At 46.0% G+C, this 19988-nt stretch overlaps 8 non-coding genes across 8 annotated transcripts; all 8 read right to left on the bottom strand.

Annotated features, from left to right (window-relative positions):
- Positions 1–1826: 1826 nt before the first annotated feature.
- Positions 1827–2017, bottom strand: LOC130309929 (U2 spliceosomal RNA). The gene has a single exon (XR_008858498.1). It is a non-coding gene; the product is annotated as a U2 spliceosomal RNA (small nuclear RNA).
- A 2076-nt stretch (positions 2018–4093) lies between these two features.
- On the bottom strand, positions 4094–4284 carry LOC130309928 (U2 spliceosomal RNA). The gene has a single exon (XR_008858497.1). It is a non-coding gene; the product is annotated as a U2 spliceosomal RNA (small nuclear RNA).
- Positions 4285–6369: 2085 nt separating this feature from the next.
- LOC130309927 (U2 spliceosomal RNA) lies at positions 6370–6560 on the bottom strand. The gene has a single exon (XR_008858496.1). It is a non-coding gene; the product is annotated as a U2 spliceosomal RNA (small nuclear RNA).
- Positions 6561–8651: 2091 nt separating this feature from the next.
- LOC130309962 (U2 spliceosomal RNA) lies at positions 8652–8842 on the bottom strand. The gene has a single exon (XR_008858530.1). It is a non-coding gene; the product is annotated as a U2 spliceosomal RNA (small nuclear RNA).
- A 2088-nt stretch (positions 8843–10930) lies between these two features.
- On the bottom strand, positions 10931–11121 carry LOC130309959 (U2 spliceosomal RNA). Its single transcript, XR_008858528.1, has one exon. It is a non-coding gene; the product is annotated as a U2 spliceosomal RNA (small nuclear RNA).
- Positions 11122–13211: 2090 nt separating this feature from the next.
- LOC130309948 (U2 spliceosomal RNA) lies at positions 13212–13402 on the bottom strand. The gene has a single exon (XR_008858517.1). It is a non-coding gene; the product is annotated as a U2 spliceosomal RNA (small nuclear RNA).
- Positions 13403–15498: 2096 nt separating this feature from the next.
- Positions 15499–15689, bottom strand: LOC130309937 (U2 spliceosomal RNA). The gene has a single exon (XR_008858506.1). It is a non-coding gene; the product is annotated as a U2 spliceosomal RNA (small nuclear RNA).
- Positions 15690–17780: 2091 nt separating this feature from the next.
- LOC130309926 (U2 spliceosomal RNA) lies at positions 17781–17971 on the bottom strand. Its single transcript, XR_008858495.1, has one exon. It is a non-coding gene; the product is annotated as a U2 spliceosomal RNA (small nuclear RNA).
- Between the last annotated feature and the right edge of the window lie 2017 nt (positions 17972–19988).

The raw sequence follows: 19988 nt of genomic DNA, 5'->3' as shown, positions 1-19988 counted from the left end.
TGACACTGGGCTTAGGATCTGCATAGGAAACACACACACAAGCACACACCTACCTTTGTTGCCTGCAGATGCCTCCTTGGCTGTCCCCAAACGGTATCAAACCAACACCCACGGGAAGCTGTAAGCATAGAGGACATGCCTGCACCCCATTGGACTTACCTGTGTGGGTTAAATCCGGGTTATTTGACAACCTATGGCGGTGATGGTTCTGCTCAGGCAGAGCAGTGCTGATGCTCCTCATAAAGCTGTCGCTGCTGTGAAGGTTCTAGGTGACATCACAAATCCCTATGGTTACATACACAACAAAGCTGGGTTGTTGTTGTTTACACTCTGCAAGGCCTGTGGAAGTGAGTGACATCATAGCACTGTAGTTCTGAGGGTTCAAGATGGATGCAACAATCTCCTGTTGCTTCTATGAAGGCCGTAATAGACAACATCACCAAACAGCTCCATAGTCACATACACAGCAAAGGAGAGATGTTGTTTACACCTAGTGATGTCAGTGGTATTGAGTGACATCACAGCACAGTGCTAAGGCTCCTGGGCCTGGACACAGCAGCGGCTGCAATATCTCAACGGAGAATACGTTTATATCTATGTGTGTGTGTGCGCATATATATATATATATATATATATATATATATATATATATATATATATATCTCCGCCGAAATCACTTTTAAACCCATTTCCACCTTTTTTTCCCTTCTCTTCCTCTTACTTTTTTTTCAAGTTTTTTTACGTTTTTCTCCTTTTCGCCTCTTTTCTGGGCGTATTATTCTTCTTTTTCTTCTTTTTTTTCGTCTAATGCATACCCCATCAGTGCAGCAATGCTTATTCAATACCGCCAGCAGATGGAGACACTGGGGGATAATTTTCTAAGGATTTATACTGATTTTTCCTGTCTGAATTTGTCGCACAGAAAGTTGCAGGCCAAATATGTGTGACATTTCTGCGACTTTAGCTTCTAGAGCATTTTTACAACATTATACATAGGTGCTGAATACATAAAAAGCGACTGTTCAGCGACAGACAAGTCGCATCGGCTGAAAGTAGGCCAGAATGTCAGTCCATGTTGGAGCAGGTTTAGATACAGTCTAAAGCATAGATCTCAAAGTCTGTGCACAGAATTTAGCAAGGGCCTCGCACCTTCTGATGCATCAGGTAGGTGCACAATAGCATAGCCTAACCCTCTGTACTTTGGTCTATATTGATGCGGGACATAGACAGCCAGCTGATGACCAATCCATTAGTGCAATGGATGGCTGGAAGCATTTGTCTTTGCCTTTGCAATACCACAGAAGCAATGCATGGTCAATGTACAGCAATGACACACCTGTGTGAACAGCCAGGAGACCCCCCCCCCCCCCCCATGTTATGTTACATAGTTACATAGTTAGTACGGTCGAAAAAAGACATATGTCCATCAAGTTCAACCAGGGAATTAAGGGGTAGGGGTGTGGCGCGATATTGGGGAAGGGATGAGATTTTATATTTCTTCATAAGCATTAATCTTATTTTGTCAATTAGGAACATTCAGCACCCACCCGCTATCAAGGCAGCTGCCTATCATGTCATGCCCTACCTGCACAGGTGTGCTGGCTACTCAAATGATCCAATTAAGGAGGCCATTTAGTCAGCAGCAGCAGAAGTCCTGTGCCTGGACGCTCCAACAGGGGCCAGACACAAGCAGAAGCAGAAGCAGCAGAAGCACCACCTTTTGTTTTTTGGCTGCAGCAGCAGCAAGGCCCACAGGGCTGGCTAGCTGGCTAGCCAGCAAGCAGGTAGCAATGAAAGTAGGAATCTTTCTTTTTAACCCTGTAAGGGGGTGGTGCACTGTACCCGAAGATACTGCCATATCGGGTCAATGCATAGGGCGACGGAAGCAAGCTTCGAAATCGGCCCCCGTTCTCAAAAATCCATTTAATATATGGTCCCCAGATAGGGGACGTATCAGATATTAAACTGATAAGAACAGATACTACACTTGATCTTAGCCAAAAGGCCGAGAAGCGATAACCGTGAAAGGGGCGGGCCCAACAAGGTCCCCTTCATGGGCACTATCACTGCTTGCTGTCAGGGAGGCTGCCAGACAATTTTCCATGCACACTCTGGGCTGGGGGGCAGTCAACCACCAGTACACACAGCAGAACCTAAACCCATACCATTATTGCTAAGCAGCAAGACAGGGGCCCATTGCACTCCCACGGGGCCTTTTTAAATGCAATCCATAACCCGGATTTGCCAGGAACCCTTCTTACTCCTCCTACTTGCATGTGACACTGGGCTTAGGATCTGCATAGGAAACACACACACAAGCACACACCTACCTTTGTTGCCTGCAGATGCCTCCTTGGCTGTCCCCAAACGGTATCAAACCAACACCCACGGGAAGCTGTAAGCATAGAGGACATGCCTGCACCCCATTGGACTTACCTGTGTGGGTTAAATCCGGGTTATTTGACAACCTATGGCGGTGATGGTTCTGCTCAGGCAGAGCAGTGCTGATGCTCCTCATAAAGCTGTCGCTGCTGTGAAGGTTCTAGGTGACATCACAAATCCCTATGGTTACATACACAACAAAGCTGGGTTGTTGTTGTTTACACTCTGCAAGGCCTGTGGAAGTGAGTGACATCATAGCACTGTAGTTCTGAGGGTTCAAGATGGATGCAACAATCTCCTGTTGCTTCTATGAAGGCCGTAATAGACGACATCACCAAACAGCTCCATAGTCACATACACAGCAAAGGAGAGATGTTGTTTACACCTAGTGATGTCAGTGGTATTGAGTGACATCACAGCACAGTGCTAAGGCTCCTGGGCCTGGACACAGCAGCGGCTGCAATATCTCAACGGAGAATACGTTTATATCTATGTGTGTGTGTGCGCATATATATATATATATATATATATATATATATATATATATATATTTCTCCGCCGAAATCACTTTTAAACCCATTTCCACCTTTTTTTCCCTTCTCTTCCTCTTACTTTTTTTTCACGTTTTTTTACGTTTTTCTCCTTTTCGCCTCTTTTCTGGGCGTATTATTCTTCTTTTTCTTCTTTTTTTTCGTCTAATGCATACCCCATCAGTGCAGCAATGCTTATTCAATACCGCCAGCAGATGGAGACACTGGGGGATAATTTTCTAAGGATTTATACTGATTTTTCCTGTCTGAATTTGTCGCACAGAAAGTTGCAGGCCAAATATGTGTGACATTTCTGCGACTTTAGCTTCTAGAGCATTTTTACAACATTATACATAGGTGCTGAATACATAAAAAGCGACTGTTCAGCGACAGACAAGTCGCATCGGCTGAAAGTAGGCCAGAATGTCAGTCCATGTTGGAGCAGGTTTAGATACAGTCTAAAGCATAGATCTCAAAGTCTGTGCACAGAATTTAGCAAGGGCCTCGCACCTTCTGATGCATCAGGTAGGTGCACAATAGCATAGCCTAACCCTCTGTACTTTGGTCTATATTGATGCGGGACATAGACAGCCAGCTGATGACCAATCCATTAGTGCAATGGATGGCTGGAAGCATTTGTCTTTGCCTTTGCAATACCACAGAAGCAATGCATGGTCAATGTACAGCAATGACACACCTGTGTGAACAGCCAGGAGACCCCCCCCCCCCCCATGTTATGTTACATAGTTACATAGTTAGTACGGTCGAAAAAAGACATATGTCCATCAAGTTCAACCAGGGAATTAAGGGGTAGGGGTGTGGCGCGATATTGGGGAAGGGATGAGATTTTATATTTCTTCATAAGCATTAATCTTATTTTGTCAATTAGGAACATTCAGCACCCACCCGCTATCAAGGCAGCTGCCTATCATGTCATGCCCTACCTGCACAGGTGTGCTGGCTACTCAAATGATCCAATTAAGGAGGCCATTTAGTCAGCAGCAGCAGAAGTCCTGTGCCTGGACGCTCCAACAGGGGCCAGACACAAGCAGAAGCAGAAGCAGCAGAAGCAGCAGCAGCACCACCTTTCAGCAGCAGCAAGGCCCACAGGGCTGGCTAGCTGGCTAGCCAGCAAGCAGGTAGCAATGAAAGTAGGAATCTTTCTTTTTAACCCTGTAAGGGGGTGGTGCACTGTACCCGAAGATACTGCCATATCGGGTCAATGCATAGGGCGACGGAAGCAAGCTTCGAAATCGGCCCCCGTTCTCAAAAATCCATTTAATATATGGTCCCCAGATAGGGGACGTATCAGATATTAAACTGATAAGAACAGATACTACACTTGATCTTAGCCAAAAGGCCGAGAAGCGATAACCGTGAAAGGGGCGGGCCCAACAAGGTCCCCTTCATGGGCACTATCACTGCTTGCTGTCAGGGAGGCTGCCAGACAATTTTCCATGCACACTCTGGGCTGGGGGGCAGTCAACCACCAGTACACACAGCAGAACCTAAACCCATACCATTATTGCTAAGCAGCAAGACAGGGGCCCATTGCACTCCCACGGGGCCTTTTTAAATGCAATCCATAACCCGGATTTGCCAGGAACCCTTCTTACTCCTCCTACTTGCATGTGACACTGGGCTTAGGATCTGCATAGGAAACACACACACAAGCACACACCTACCTTTGTTGCCTGCAGATGCCTCCTTGGCTGTCCCCAAACGGTATCAAACCAACACCCACGGGAAGCTGTAAGCATAGAGGACATGCCTGCACCCCATTGGACTTACCTGTGTGGGTTAAATCCGGGTTATTTGACAACCTATGGCGGTGATGGTTCTGCTCAGGCAGAGCAGTGCTGATGCTCCTCATAAAGCTGTCGCTGCTGTGAAGGTTCTAGGTGACATCACAAATCCCTATGGTTACATACACAACAAAGCTGGGTTGTTGTTGTTTACACTCTGCAAGGCCTGTGGAAGTGAGTGACATCATAGCACTGTAGTTCTGAGGGTTCTAGATGGATGCAACAATCTCCTGTTGCTTCTATGAAGGCCGTAATAGACGACATCACCAAACAGCTCCATAGTCACATACACAGCAAAGGAGAGATGTTGTTTACACCTAGTGATGTCAGTGGTATTGAGTGACATCACAGCACAGTGCTAAGGCTCCTGGGCCTGGACACAGCAGCGGCTGCAATATCTCAACGGAGAATACGTTTATATATATGTGTGTGTGTGCGCGTATATATATATATATATATATATATATATATATATATATATATTTCTCCGCCGAAATCACTTTTAAACCCATTTCCACCTTTTTTTCCCTTCTCTTCCTCTTACTTTTTTTTCACGTTTTTTTACGTTTTTCTCCTTTTCGCCTCTTTTCTGGGCGTATTATTCTTCTTTTTCTTCTTTTTTTTCGTCTAATGCATACCCCATCAGTGCAGCAATGCTTATTCAATACCGCCAGCAGATGGAGACACTGGGGGATAATTTTCTAAGGATTTATACTGATTTTTCCTGTCTGAATTTGTCGCACAGAAAGTTGCAGGCCAAATATGTGTGACATTTCTGCGACTTTAGCTTCTAGAGCATTTTTACAACATTATACATAGGTGCTGAATACATAAAAAGCGACTGTTCAGCGACAGACAAGTCGCATCGGCTGAAAGTAGGCCAGAATGTCAGTCCATGTTGGAGCAGGTTTAGATACAGTCTAAAGCATAGATCTCAAAGTCTGTGCACAGAATTTAGCAAGGGCCTCGCACCTTCTGATGCATCAGGTAGGTGCACAATAGCATAGCCTAACCCTCTGTACTTTGGTCTATATTGATGCGGGACATAGACAGCCAGCTGATGACCAATCCATTAGTGCAATGGATGGCTGGAAGCATTTGTCTTTGCCTTTGCAATACCACAGAAGCAATGCATGGTCAATGTACAGCAATGACACACCTGTGTGAACAGCCAGGAGACCCCCCCCCCCCCATGTTATGTTACATAGTTACATAGTTAGTACGGTCGAAAAAAGACATATGTCCATCAAGTTCAACCAGGGAATTAAGGGGTAGGGGTGTGGCGCGATATTGGGGAAGGGATGAGATTTTATATTTCTTCATAAGCATTAATCTTATTTTGTCAATTAGGAACATTCAGCACCCACCCGCTATCAAGGCAGCTGCCTATCATGTCATGCCCTACCTGCACAGGTGTGCTGGCTACTCAAATGATCCAATTAAGGAGGCCATTTAGTCAGCAGCAGCAGAAGTCCTGTGCCTGGACGCTCCAACAGCGGCCAGACACAAGCAGAAGCAGAAGCAGCAGCAGCACCACCTTTTGTTTTTTGGCTGCAGCAGCAGCAGCAGCAAGGCCCACAGGGCTGGCTAGCTGGCTAGCCAGCAAGCAGGTAGCAATGAAAGTAGGAATCTTTCTTTTTAACCCTGTAAGGGGGTGGTGCACTGTACCCGAAGATACTGCCATATCGGGTCAATGCATAGGGCGACGGAAGCAAGCTTCGAAATCGGCCCCCGTTCTCAAAAATCCATTTAATATATGGTCCCCAGATAGGGGACGTATCAGATATTAAACTGATAAGAACAGATACTACACTTGATCTTAGCCAAAAGGCCGAGAAGCGATAACCGTGAAAGGGGCGGGCCCAACAAGGTCCCCTTCATGGGCACTATCACTGCTTGCTGTCAGGGAGGCTGCCAGACAATTTTCCATGCACACTCTGGGCTGGGGGGCAGTCAACCACCAGTACACACAGCAGAACCTAAACCCATACCATTATTGCTAAGCAGCAAGACAGGGGCCCATTGCACTCCCACGGGGCCTTTTTAAATGCAATCCATAACCCGGATTTGCCAGGAACCCTTCTTACTCCTCCTACTTGCATGTGACACTGGGCTTAGGATCTGCATAGGAAACACACACACAAGCACACACCTACCTTTGTTGCCTGCAGATGCCTCCTTGGCTGTCCCCAAACGGTATCAAACCAACACCCACGGGAAGCTGTAAGCATAGAGGACATGCCTGCACCCCATTGGACTTACCTGTGTGGGTTAAACCCGGGTTATTTGACAACCTATGGCGGTGATGGTTCTGCTCAGGCAGAGCAGTGCTGATGCTCCTCATAAAGCTGTCGCTGCTGTGAAGGTTCTAGGTGACATCACAAATCCCTATGGTTACATACACAACAAAGCTGGGTTGTTGTTGTTTACACTCTGCAAGGCCTGTGGAAGTGAGTGACATCATAGCACTGTAGTTCTGAGGGTTCTAGATGGATGCAACAATCTCCTGTTGCTTCTATGAAGGCCATAATAGACGACATCACCAAACAGCTCCATAGTCACATACACAGCAAAGGAGAGATGTTGTTTACACCTAGTGATGTCAGTGGTATTGAGTGACATCACAGCACAGTGCTAAGGCTCCTGGGCCTGGACACAGCAGCGGCTGCAATATCTCAACGGAGAATACGTTTATATATATGTGCGTGTGTGCGCGTATATATATATATATATATATATATATATATATATATATATATTTCTCCGCCGAAATCACTTTTAAACCCATTTCCACCTTTTTTTCCCTTCTCTTCCTCTTACTTTTTTTTCACGTTTTTTTACGTTTTTCTCCTTTTCGCCTCTTTTCTGGGCGTATTATTCTTCTTTTTCTTCTTTTTTTTCGTCTAATGCATACCCCATCAGTGCAGCAATGCTTATTCAATACCGCCAGCAGATGGAGACACTGGGGGATAATTTTCTAAGGATTTATACTGATTTTTCCTGTCTGAATTTGTCGCACAGAAAGTTGCAGGCCAAATATGTGTGACATTTCTGCGACTTTAGCTTCTAGAGCATTTTTACAACATTATACATAGGTGCTGAATACATAAAAAGCGACTGTTCAGCGACAGACAAGTCGCATCGGCTGAAAGTAGGCCAGAATGTCAGTCCATGTTGGAGCAGGTTTAGATACAGTCTAAAGCATAGATCTCAAAGTCTGTGCACAGAATTTAGCAAGGGCCTCGCACCTTCTGATGCATCAGGTAGGTGCACAATAGCATAGCCTAACCCTCTGTACTTTGGTCTATATTGATGCGGGACATAGACAGCCAGCTGATGACCAATCCATTAGTGCAATGGATGGCTGGAAGCATTTGTCTTTGCCTTTGCAATACCACAGAAGCAATGCATGGTCAATGTACAGCAATGACACACCTGTGTGAACAGCCAGGAGACCCCCCCCCCCCCCCCATGTTATGTTACATAGTTACATAGTTAGTACGGTCGAAAAAAGACATATGTCCATCAAGTTCAACCAGGGAATTAAGGGGTAGGGGTGTGGCGCGATATTGGGGAAGGGATGAGATTTTATATTTCTTCATAAGCATTAATCTTATTTTGTCAATTAGGAACATTCAGCACCCACCCGCTATCAAGGCAGCTGCCTATCATGTCATGCCCTACCTGCACAGGTGTGCTGGCTACTCAAATGATCCAATTAAGGAGGCCATTTAGTCAGCAGCAGCAGAAGTCCTGTGCCTGGACGCTCCAACAGGGGCCAGACACAAGCAGAAGCAGAAGCAGCAGAAGCAGCAGCAGCACCACCTTTTGTTTTTTGGCTGCAGCAGCAGCAAGGCCCACAGGGCTGGCTAGCTGGCTAGCCAGCAAGCAGGTAGCAATGAAAGTAGGAATCTTTCTTTTTAACCCTGTAAGGGGGTGGTGCACTGTACCCGAAGATACTGCCATATCGGGTCAATGCATAGGGCGACGGAAGCAAGCTTCGAAATCGGCCCCCGTTCTCAAAAATCCATTTAATATATGGTCCCCAGATAGGGGACGTATCAGATATTAAACTGATAAGAACAGATACTACACTTGATCTTAGCCAAAAGGCCGAGAAGCGATAACCGTGAAAGGGGCGGGCCCAACAAGGTCCCCTTCATGGGCACTATCACTGCTTGCTGTCAGGGAGGCTGCCAGACAATTTTCCATGCACACTCTGGGCTGGGGGGCAGTCAACCACCAGTACACACAGCAGAACCTAAACCCATACCATTATTGCTAAGCAGCAAGACAGGGGCCCATTGCACTCCCACGGGGCCTTTTTAAATGCAATCCATAACCCGGATTTGCCAGGAACCCTTCTTACTCCTCCTACTTGCATGTGACACTGGGCTTAGGATCTGCATAGGAAACACACACACAAGCACACACCTACCTTTGTTGCCTGCAGATGCCTCCTTGGCTGTCCCCAAACGGTATCAAACCAACACCCACGGGAAGCTGTAAGCATAGAGGACATGCCTGCACCCCATTGGACTTACCTGTGTGGGTTAAATCCGGGTTATTTGACAACCTATGGCGGTGATGGTTCTGCTCAGGCAGAGCAGTGCTGATGCTCCTCATAAAGCTGTCGCTGCTGTGAAGGTTCTAGGTGACATCACAAATCCCTATGGTTACATACACAACAAAGCTGGGTTGTTGTTGTTTACACTCTGCAAGGCCTGTGGAAGTGAGTGACATCATAGCACTGTAGTTCTGAGGGTTCAAGATGGATGCAACAATCTCCTGTTGCTTCTATGAAGGCCGTAATAGACGACATCACCAAACAGCTCCATAGTCACATACACAGCAAAGGAGAGATGTTGTTTACACCTAGTGATGTCAGTGGTATTGAGTGACATCACAGCACAGTGCTAAGGCTCCTGGGCCTGGACACAGCAGCGGCTGCAATATCTCAACGGAGAATACGTTTATATCTATGTGTGTGTGTGCGCATATATATATATATATATATATATATATATATATATATATATTTCTCCGCCGAAATCACTTTTAAACCCATTTCCACCTTTTTTTCCCTTCTCTTCCTCTTACTTTTTTTTCACGTTTTTTTACGTTTTTCTCCTTTTCGCCTCTTTTCTGGGCGTATTATTCTTCTTTTTCTTCTTTTTTTTCGTCTAATGCATACCCCATCAGTGCAGCAATGCTTATTCAATACCGCCAGCAGATGGAGACACTGGGGGATAATTTTCTAAGGATTTATACTGATTTTTCCTGTCTGAATTTGTCGCACAGAAAGTTGCAGGCCAAATATGTGTGACATTTCTGCGACTTTAGCTTCTAGAGCATTTTTACAACATTATACATAGGTGCTGAATACATAAAAAGCGACTGTTCAGCGACAGACAAGTCGCATCGGCTGAAAGTAGGCCAGAATGTCAGTCCATGTTGGAGCAGGTTTAGATACAGTCTAAAGCATAGATCTCAAAGTCTGTGCACAGAATTTAGCAAGGGCCTCGCACCTTCTGATGCATCAGGTAGGTGCACAATAGCATAGCCTAACCCTCTGTACTTTGGTCTATATTGATGCGGGACATAGACAGCCAGCTGATGACCAATCCATTAGTGCAATGGATGGCTGGAAGCATTTGTCTTTGCCTTTGCAATACCACAGAAGCAATGCATGGTCAATGTACAGCAATGACACACCTGTGTGAACAGCCAGGAGACCCCCCCCCCCCCCCATGTTATGTTACATAGTTACATAGTTAGTACGGTCGAAAAAAGACATATGTCCATCAAGTTCAACCAGGGAATTAAGGGGTAGGGGTGTGGCGCGATATTGGGGAAGGGATGAGATTTTATATTTCTTCATAAGCATTAATCTTATTTTGTCAATTAGGAACATTCAGCACCCACCCGCTATCAAGGCAGCTGCCTATCATGTCATGCCCTACCTGCACAGGTGTGCTGGCTACTCAAATGATCCAATTAAGGAGGCCATTTAGTCAGCAGCAGCAGAAGTCCTGTGCCTGGACGCTCCAACAGCGGCCAGACACAAGCAGAAGCAGAAGCAGCAGAAGCAGCAGCAGCACCACCTTTTGTTTTTTGGCTGCAGCAGCAGCAAGGCCCACAGGGCTGGCTAGCTGGCTAGCCAGCAAGCAGGTAGCAATGAAAGTAGGAATCTTTCTTTTTAACCCTGTAAGGGGGTGGTGCACTGTACCCGAAGATACTGCCATATCGGGTCAATGCATAGGGCGACGGAAGCAAGCTTCGAAATCGGCCCCCGTTCTCAAAAATCCATTTAATATATGGTCCCCAGATAGGGGACGTATCAGATATTAAACTGATAAGAACAGATACTACACTTGATCTTAGCCAAAAGGCCGAGAAGCGATAACCGTGAAAGGGGCGGGCCCAACAAGGTCCCCTTCATGGGCACTATCACTGCTTGCTGTCAGGGAGGCTGCCAGACAATTTTCCATGCACACTCTGGGCTGGGGGGCAGTCAACCACCAGTACACACAGCAGAACCTAAACCCATACCATTATTGCTAAGCAGCAAGACAGGGGCCCATTGCACTCCCACGGGGCCTTTTTAAATGCAATCCATAACCCGGATTTGCCAGGAACCCTTCTTACTCCTCCTACTTGCATGTGACACTGGGCTTAGGATCTGCATAGGAAACACACACACAAGCACACACCTACCTTTGTTGCCTGCAGATGCCTCCTTGGCTGTCCCCAAACGGTATCAAACCAACACCCACGGGAAGCTGTAAGCATAGAGGACATGCCTGCACCCCATTGGACTTACCTGTGTGGGTTAAATCCGGGTTATTTGACAACCTATGGCGGTGATGGTTCTGCTCAGGCAGAGCAGTGCTGATGCTCCTCATAAAGCTGTCGCTGCTGTGAAGGTTCTAGGTGACATCACAAATCCCTATGGTTACATACACAACAAAGCTGGGTTGTTGTTGTTTACACTCTGCAAGGCCTGTGGAAGTGAGTGACATCATAGCACTGTAGTTCTGAGGGTTCAAGATGGATGCAACAATCTCCTGTTGCTTCTATGAAGGCCGTAATAGACGACATCACCAAACAGCTCCATAGTCACATACACAGCAAAGGAGAGATGTTGTTTACACCTAGTGATGTCAGTGGTATTGAGTGACATCACAGCACAGTGCTAAGGCTCCTGGGCCTGGACACAGCAGCGGCTGCAATATCTCAACGGAGAATACGTTTATATCTATGTGTGTGTGTGCGCATATATATATATATATATATATATATATATATATATATATATATTTCTCCGCCGAAATCACTTTTAAACCCATTTCCACCTTTTTTTCCCTTCTCTTCCTCTTACTTTTTTTTCACGTTTTTTTACGTTTTTCTCCTTTTCGCCTCTTTTCTGGGCGTATTATTCTTCTTTTTCTTCTTTTTTTTCGTCTAATGCATACCCCATCAGTGCAGCAATGCTTATTCAATACCGCCAGCAGATGGAGACACTGGGGGATAATTTTCTAAGGATTTATACTGATTTTTCCTGTCTGAATTTGTCGCACAGAAAGTTGCAGGCCAAATATGTGTGACATTTCTGCGACTTTAGCTTCTAGAGCATTTTTACAACATTATACATAGGTGCTGAATACATAAAAAGCGACTGTTCAGCGACAGACAAGTCGCATCGGCTGAAAGTAGGCCAGAATGTCAGTCCATGTTGGAGCAGGTTTAGATACAGTCTAAAGCATAGATCTCAAAGTCTGTGCACAGAATTTAGCAAGGGCCTCGCACCTTCTGATGCATCAGGTAGGTGCACAATAGCATAGCCTAACCCTCTGTACTTTGGTCTATATTGATGCGGGACATAGACAGCCAGCTGATGACCAATCCATTAGTGCAATGGATGGCTGGAAGCATTTGTCTTTGCCTTTGCAATACCACAGAAGCAATGCATGGTCAATGTACAGCAATGACACACCTGTGTGAACAGCCAGGAGACCCCCCCCCCCCCCCATGTTATGTTACATAGTTACATAGTTAGTACGGTCGAAAAAAGACATATGTCCATCAAGTTCAACCAGGGAATTAAGGGGTAGGGGTGTGGCGCGATATTGGGGAAGGGATGAGATTTTATATTTCTTCATAAGCATTAATCTTATTTTGTCAATTAGGAACATTCAGCACCCACCCGCTATCAAGGCAGCTGCCTATCATGTCATGCCCTACCTGCACAGGTGTGCTGGCTACTCAAATGATCCAATTAAGGAGGCCATTTAGTCAGCAGCAGCAGAAGTCCTGTGCCTGGACGCTCCAACAGGGGCCAGACACAAGCAGAAGCAGAAGCAGCAGAAGCAGCAGCAGCACCACCTTTTGTTTTTTGGCTGCAGCAGCAGCAAGGCCCACAGGGCTGGCTAGCTGGCTAGCCAGCAAGCAGGTAGCAATGAAAGTAGGAATCTTTCTTTTTAACCCTGTAAGGGGGTGGTGCACTGTACCCGAAGATACTGCCATATCGGGTCAATGCATAGGGCGACGGAAGCAAGCTTCGAAATCGGCCCCCGTTCTCAAAAATCCATTTAATATATGGTCCCCAGATAGGGGACGTATCAGATATTAAACTGATAAGAACAGATACTACACTTGATCTTAGCCAAAAGGCCGAGAAGCGATAACCGTGAAAGGGGCGGGCCCAACAAGGTCCCCTTCATGGGCACTATCACTGCTTGCTGTCAGGGAGGCTGCCAGACAATTTTCCATGCACACTCTGGGCTGGGGGGCAGTCAACCACCAGTACACACAGCAGAACCTAAACCCATACCATTATTGCTAAGCAGCAAGACAGGGGCCCATTGCACTCCCACGGGGCCTTTTTAAATGCAATCCATAACCCGGATTTGCCAGGAACCCTTCTTACTCCTCCTACTTGCATGTGACACTGGGCTTAGGATCTGCATAGGAAACACACACACAAGCACACACCTACCTTTGTTGCCTGCAGATGCCTCCTTGGCTGTCCCCAAACGGTATCAAACCAACACCCACGGGAAGCTGTAAGCATAGAGGACATGCCTGCACCCCATTGGACTTACCTGTGTGGGTTAAATCCGGGTTATTTGACAACCTATGGCGGTGATGGTTCTGCTCAGGCAGAGCAGTGCTGATGCTCCTCATAAAGCTGTCGCTGCTGTGAAGGTTCTAGGTGACATCACAAATCCCTATGGTTACATACACAACAAAGCTGGGTTGTTGTTGTTTACACTCTGCAAGGCCTGTGGAAGTGAGTGACATCATAGCACTGTAGTTCTGAGGGTTCAAGATGGATGCAACAATCTCCTGTTGCTTCTATGAAGGCCGTAATAGACGACATCACCAAACAGCTCCATAGTCACATACACAGCAAAGGAGAGATGTTGTTTACACCTAGTGATGTCAGTGGTATTGAGTGACATCACAGCACAGTGCTAAGGCTCCTGGGCCTGGACACAGCAGCGGCTGCAATATCTCAACGGAGAATACGTTTATATCTATGTGTGTGTGTGCGCATATATATATATATATATATATATATATATATATATATATATATATATATTCTCCGCCGAAATCACTTTTAAACCCATTTCCACCTTTTTTTCCCTTCTCTTCCTCTTACTTTTTTTTCATGTTTTTTTACGTTTTTCTCCTTTTCGCCTCTTTTCTGGGCGTATTATTCTTCTTTTTCTTCTTTTTTTTCGTCTAATGCATACCCCATCAGTGCAGCAATGCTTATTCAATACCGCCAGCAGATGGAGACACTGGGGGATAATTTTCTAAGGATTTATACTGATTTTTCCTGTCTGAATTTGTCGCACAGAAAGTTGCAGGCCAAATATGTGTGACATTTCTGCGACTTTAGCTTCTAGAGCATTTTTACAACATTATACATAGGTGCTGAATACATAAAAAGCGACTGTTCAGCGACAGACAAGTCGCATCGGCTGAAAGTAGGCCAGAATGTCAGTCCATGTTGGAGCAGGTTTAGATACAGTCTAAAGCATAGATCTCAAAGTCTGTGCACAGAATTTAGCAAGGGCCTCGCACCTTCTGATGCATCAGGTAGGTGCACAATAGCATAGCCTAACCCTCTGTACTTTGGTCTATATTGATGCGGGACATAGACAGCCAGCTGATGACCAATCCATTAGTGCAATGGATGGCTGGAAGCATTTGTCTTTGCCTTTGCAATACCACAGAAGCAATGCATGGTCAATGTACAGCAATGACACACCTGTGTGAACAGCCAGGAGACCCCCCCCCCCCCCCCATGTTATGTTACATAGTTACATAGTTAGTACGGTCGAAAAAAGACATATGTCCATCAAGTTCAACCAGGGAATTAAGGGGTAGGGGTGTGGCGCGATATTGGGGAAGGGATGAGATTTTATATTTCTTCATAAGCATTAATCTTATTTTGTCAATTAGGAACATTCAGCACCCACCCGCTATCAAGGCAGCTGCCTATCATGTCATGCCCTACCTGCACAGGTGTGCTGGCTACTCAAATGATCCAATTAAGGAGGCCATTTAGTCAGCAGCAGCAGAAGTCCTGTGCCTGGACGCTCCAACAGCGGCCAGACACAAGCAGAAGCAGAAGCAGCAGAAGCAGCAGCAGCACCACCTTTTGTTTTTTGGCTGCAGCAGCAGCAAGGCCCACAGGGCTGGCTAGCTGGCTAGCCAGCAAGCAGGTAGCAATGAAAGTAGTAATCTTTCTTTTTAACCCTGTAAGGGGGTGGTGCACTGTACCCGAAGATACTGCCATATCGGGTCAATGCATAGGGCGACGGAAGCAAGCTTCGAAATCGGCCCCCGTTCTCAAAAATCCATTTAATATATGGTCCCCAGATAGGGGACGTATCAGATATTAAACTGATAAGAACAGATACTACACTTGATCTTAGCCAAAAGGCCGAGAAGCGATAACCGTGAAAGGGGCGGGCCCAACAAGGTGCCCTTCATGGGCACTATCACTGCTTGCTGTCAGGGAGGCTGCCAGACAATTTTCCATGCACACTCTGGGCTGGGGGGCAGTCAACCACCAGTACACACAGCAGAACCTAAACCCATACCATTATTGCTAAGCAGCAAGACAGGGGCCCATTGCACTCCCACGGGGCCTTTTTAAATGCAATCCATAACCCGGATTTGCCAGGAACCCTTCTTACTCCTCCTACTTGCATGTGACACTGGGCTTAGGATCTGCATAGGAAACACACACACAAGCACACACCTACCTTTGTTGCCTGCAGATGCCTCCTTGGCTGTCCCCAAACGGTATCAAACCAACACCCACGGGAAGCTGTAAGCATAGAGGACATGCCTGCACCCCATTGGACTTACCTGTGTGGGTTAAATCCGGGTTATTTGACAACCTATGGCGGTGATGGTTCTGCTCAGGCAGAGCAGTGCTGATGCTCCTCATAAAGCTGTCGCTGCTGTGAAGGTTCTAGGTGACATCACAAATCCCTATGGTTACATACACAACAAAGCTGGGTTGTTGTTGTTTACACTCTGCAAGGCCTGTGGAAGTGAGTGACATCATAGCACTGTAGTTCTGAGGGTTCTAGATGGATGCAACAATCTCCTGTTGCTTCTATGAAGGCCATAATAGACGACATCACCAAACAGCTCCATAGTCACATACACAGCAAAGGAGAGATGTTGTTTACACCTAGTGATGTCAGTGGTATTGAGTGACATCACAGCACAGTGCTAAGGCTCCTGGGCCTGGACACAGCAGCGGCTGCAATATCTCAACGGAGAATACGTTTATATATATGTGTGTGTGTGCGCGTATATATATATATATATATATATATATATATATATATATATATATTTCTCCGCCGAAATCACTTTTAAACCCATTTCCACCTTTTTTTCCCTTCTCTTCCTCTTACTTTTTTTTCACGTTTTTTTACGTTTTTCTCCTTTTCGCCTCTTTTCTGGGCGTATTATTCTTCTTTTTCTTCTTTTTTTTCGTCTAATGCATACCCCATCAGTGCAGCAATGCTTATTCAATACCGCCAGCAGATGGAGACACTGGGGGATAATTTTCTAAGGATTTATACTGATTTTTCCTGTCTGAATTTGTCGCACAGAAAGTTGCAGGCCAAATATGTGTGACATTTCTGCGACTTTAGCTTCTAGAGCATTTTTACAACATTATACATAGGTGCTGAATACATAAAAAGCGACTGTTCAGCGACAGACAAGTCGCATCGGCTGAAAGTAGGCCAGAATGTCAGTCCATGTTGGAGCAGGTTTAGATACAGTCTAAAGTATAGATCTCAAAGTCTGTGCACAGAATTTAGCAAGGGCCTCGCACCTTCTGATGCATCAGGTAGGTGCACAATAGCATAGCCTAACCCTCTGTACTTTGGTCTATATTGATGCGGGACATAGACAGCCAGCTGATGACCAATCCATTAGTGCAATGGATGGCTGGAAGCATTTGTCTTTGCCTTTGCAATACCACAGAAGCAATGCATGGTCAATGTACAGCAATGACACACCTGTGTGAACAGCCAGGAGACCCCCCCCCCCCCCATGTTATGTTACATAGTTACATAGTTAGTACGGTCGAAAAAAGACATATGTCCATCAAGTTCAACCAGGGAATTAAGGGGTAGGGGTGCGGCGCGATATTGGGGAAGGGATGAGATTTTATATTTCTTCATAAGCATTAATCTTATTTTGTCAATTAGGAACATTCAGCACCCACCCGCTATCAAGGCAGCTGCCTATCATGTCATGCCCTACCTGCACAGGTGTGCTGGCTACTCAAATGATCCAATTAAGGAGGCCATTTAGTCAGCAGCAGCAGAAGTCCTGTGCCTGGACGCTCCAACAGCGGCCAGACACAAGCAGAAGCAGAAGCAGCAGAAGCAGCAGCAGCACCACCTTTTGTTTTTTGGCTGCAGCAGCAGCAAGGCCCACAGGGCTGGCTAGCTGGCTAGCCAGCAAGCAGGTAGCAATGAAAGTAGGAATCTTTCTTTTTAACCCTGTAAGGGGGTGGTGCACTGTACCCGAAGATACTGCCATATCGGGTCAATGCATAGGGCGACGGAAGCAAGCTTCGAAATCGGCCCCCGTTCTCAAAAATCCATTTAATATATGGTCCCCAGATAGGGGACGTATCAGATATTAAACTGATAAGAACAGATACTACACTTGATCTTAGCCAAAAGGCCGAGAAGCGATAACCGTGAAAGGGGCGGGCCCAACAAGGTGCCCTTCATGGGCACTATCACTGCTTGCTGTCAGGGAGGCTGCCAGACAATTTTCCATGCACACTCTGGGCTGGGGGGCAGTCAACCACCAGTACACACAGCAGAACCTAAACCCATACCATTATTGCTAAGCAGCAAGACAGGGGCCCATTGCACTCCCACGGGGCCTTTTTAAATGCAATCCATAACCCGGATTTGCCAGGAACCCTTCTTACTCCTCCTACTTGCATGTGACACTGGGCTTAGGATCTGCATAGGAAACACACACACAAGCACACACCTACCTTTGTTGCCTGCAGATGCCTCCTTGGCTGTCCCCAAACGGTATCAAACCAACACCCACGGGAAGCTGTAAGCATAGAGGACATGCCTGCACCCCATTGGACTTACCTGTGTGGGTTAAATCCGGGTTATTTGACAACCTATGGCGGTGATGGTTCTGCTCAGGCAGAGCAGTGCTGATGCTCCTCATAAAGCTGTCGCTGCTGTGAAGGTTCTAGGTGACATCACAAATCCCTATGGTTACATACACAACAAAGCTGGGTTGTTGTTGTTTACACTCTGCAAGGCCTGTGGAAGTGAGTGACATCATAGCACTGTAGTTCTGAGGGTTCTAGATGGATGCAACAATCTCCTGTTGCTTCTATGAAGGCCATAATAGACGACATCACCAAACAGCTCCATAGTCACATACACAGCAAAGGAGAGATGTTGTTTACACCTAGTGATGTCAGTGGTATTGAGTGACATCACAGCACAGTGCTAAGGCTCCTGGGCCTGGACACAGCAGCGGCTGCAATATCTCAACGGAGAATACGTTTATATATATGTGTGTGTGTGCGCGTATATATATATATATATATATATATATATATATATATATATATATTTCTCCGCCGAAATCACTTTTAAACCCATTTCCACCTTTTTTTCCCTTCTCTTCCTCTTACTTTTTTTTCACGTTTTTTTACGTTTTTCTCCTTTTCGCCTCTTTTCTGGGCGTATTATTCTTCTTTTTCTTCTTTTTTTTCGTCTAATGCATACCCCATCAGTGCAGCAATGCTTATTCAATACCGCCAGCAGATGGAGACACTGGGGGATAATTTTCTAAGGATTTATACTGATTTTTCCTGTCTGAATTTGTCGCACAGAAAGTTGCAGGCCAAATATGTGTGACATTTCTGCGACTTTAGCTTCTAGAGCATTTTTACAACATTATACATAGGTGCTGAATACATAAAAAGCGACTGTTCAGCGACAGACAAGTCGCATCGGCTGAAAGTAGGCCAGAATGTCAGTCCATGTTGGAGCAGGTTTAGATACAGTCTAAAGTATAGATCTCAAAGTCTGTGCACAGAATTTAGCAAGGGCCTCGCACCTTCTGATGCATCAGGTAGGTGCACAATAGCATAGCCTAACCCTCTGTACTTTGGTCTATATTGATGCGGGACATAGACAGCCAGCTGATGACCAATCCATTAGTGCAATGGATGGCTGGAAGCATTTGTCTTTGCCTTTGCAATACCACAGAAGCAATGCATGGTCAATGTACAGCAATGACACACCTGTGTGAACAGCCAGGAGACCCCCCCCCCCCCATGTTATGTTACATAGTTACATAGTTAGTACGGTCGAAAAAAGACATATGTCCATCAAGTTCAACCAGGGAATTAAGGGGTAGGGGTGTGGCGCGATATTGGGGAAGGGATGAGATTTTATATTTCTTCATAAGCATTAATCTTATTTTGTCAATTAGGAACATTCAGCACCCACCCGCTATCAAGGCAGCTGCCTATCATGTCATGCCCTACCTGCACAGGTGTGCTGGCTACTCAAATGATCCAATTAAGGAGGCCATTTAGTCAGCAGCAGCAGAAGTCCTGTGCCTGGACGCTCCAACAGCGGCCAGACACAAGCAGAAGCAGAAGCAGCAGAAGCAGCAGCAGCACCACCTTTTGTTTTTTGGCTGCAGCAGCAGCAAGGCCCAC

The sequence above is a fragment of the Hyla sarda genome, unplaced genomic scaffold (assembly GCF_029499605.1).
Source record: "Hyla sarda isolate aHylSar1 unplaced genomic scaffold, aHylSar1.hap1 scaffold_1543, whole genome shotgun sequence".
In the NCBI taxonomy this organism is placed as follows: domain Eukaryota; kingdom Metazoa; phylum Chordata; class Amphibia; order Anura; family Hylidae; genus Hyla; species Hyla sarda.
This window is presented reverse-complemented; position numbering and strand designations above follow the sequence as displayed.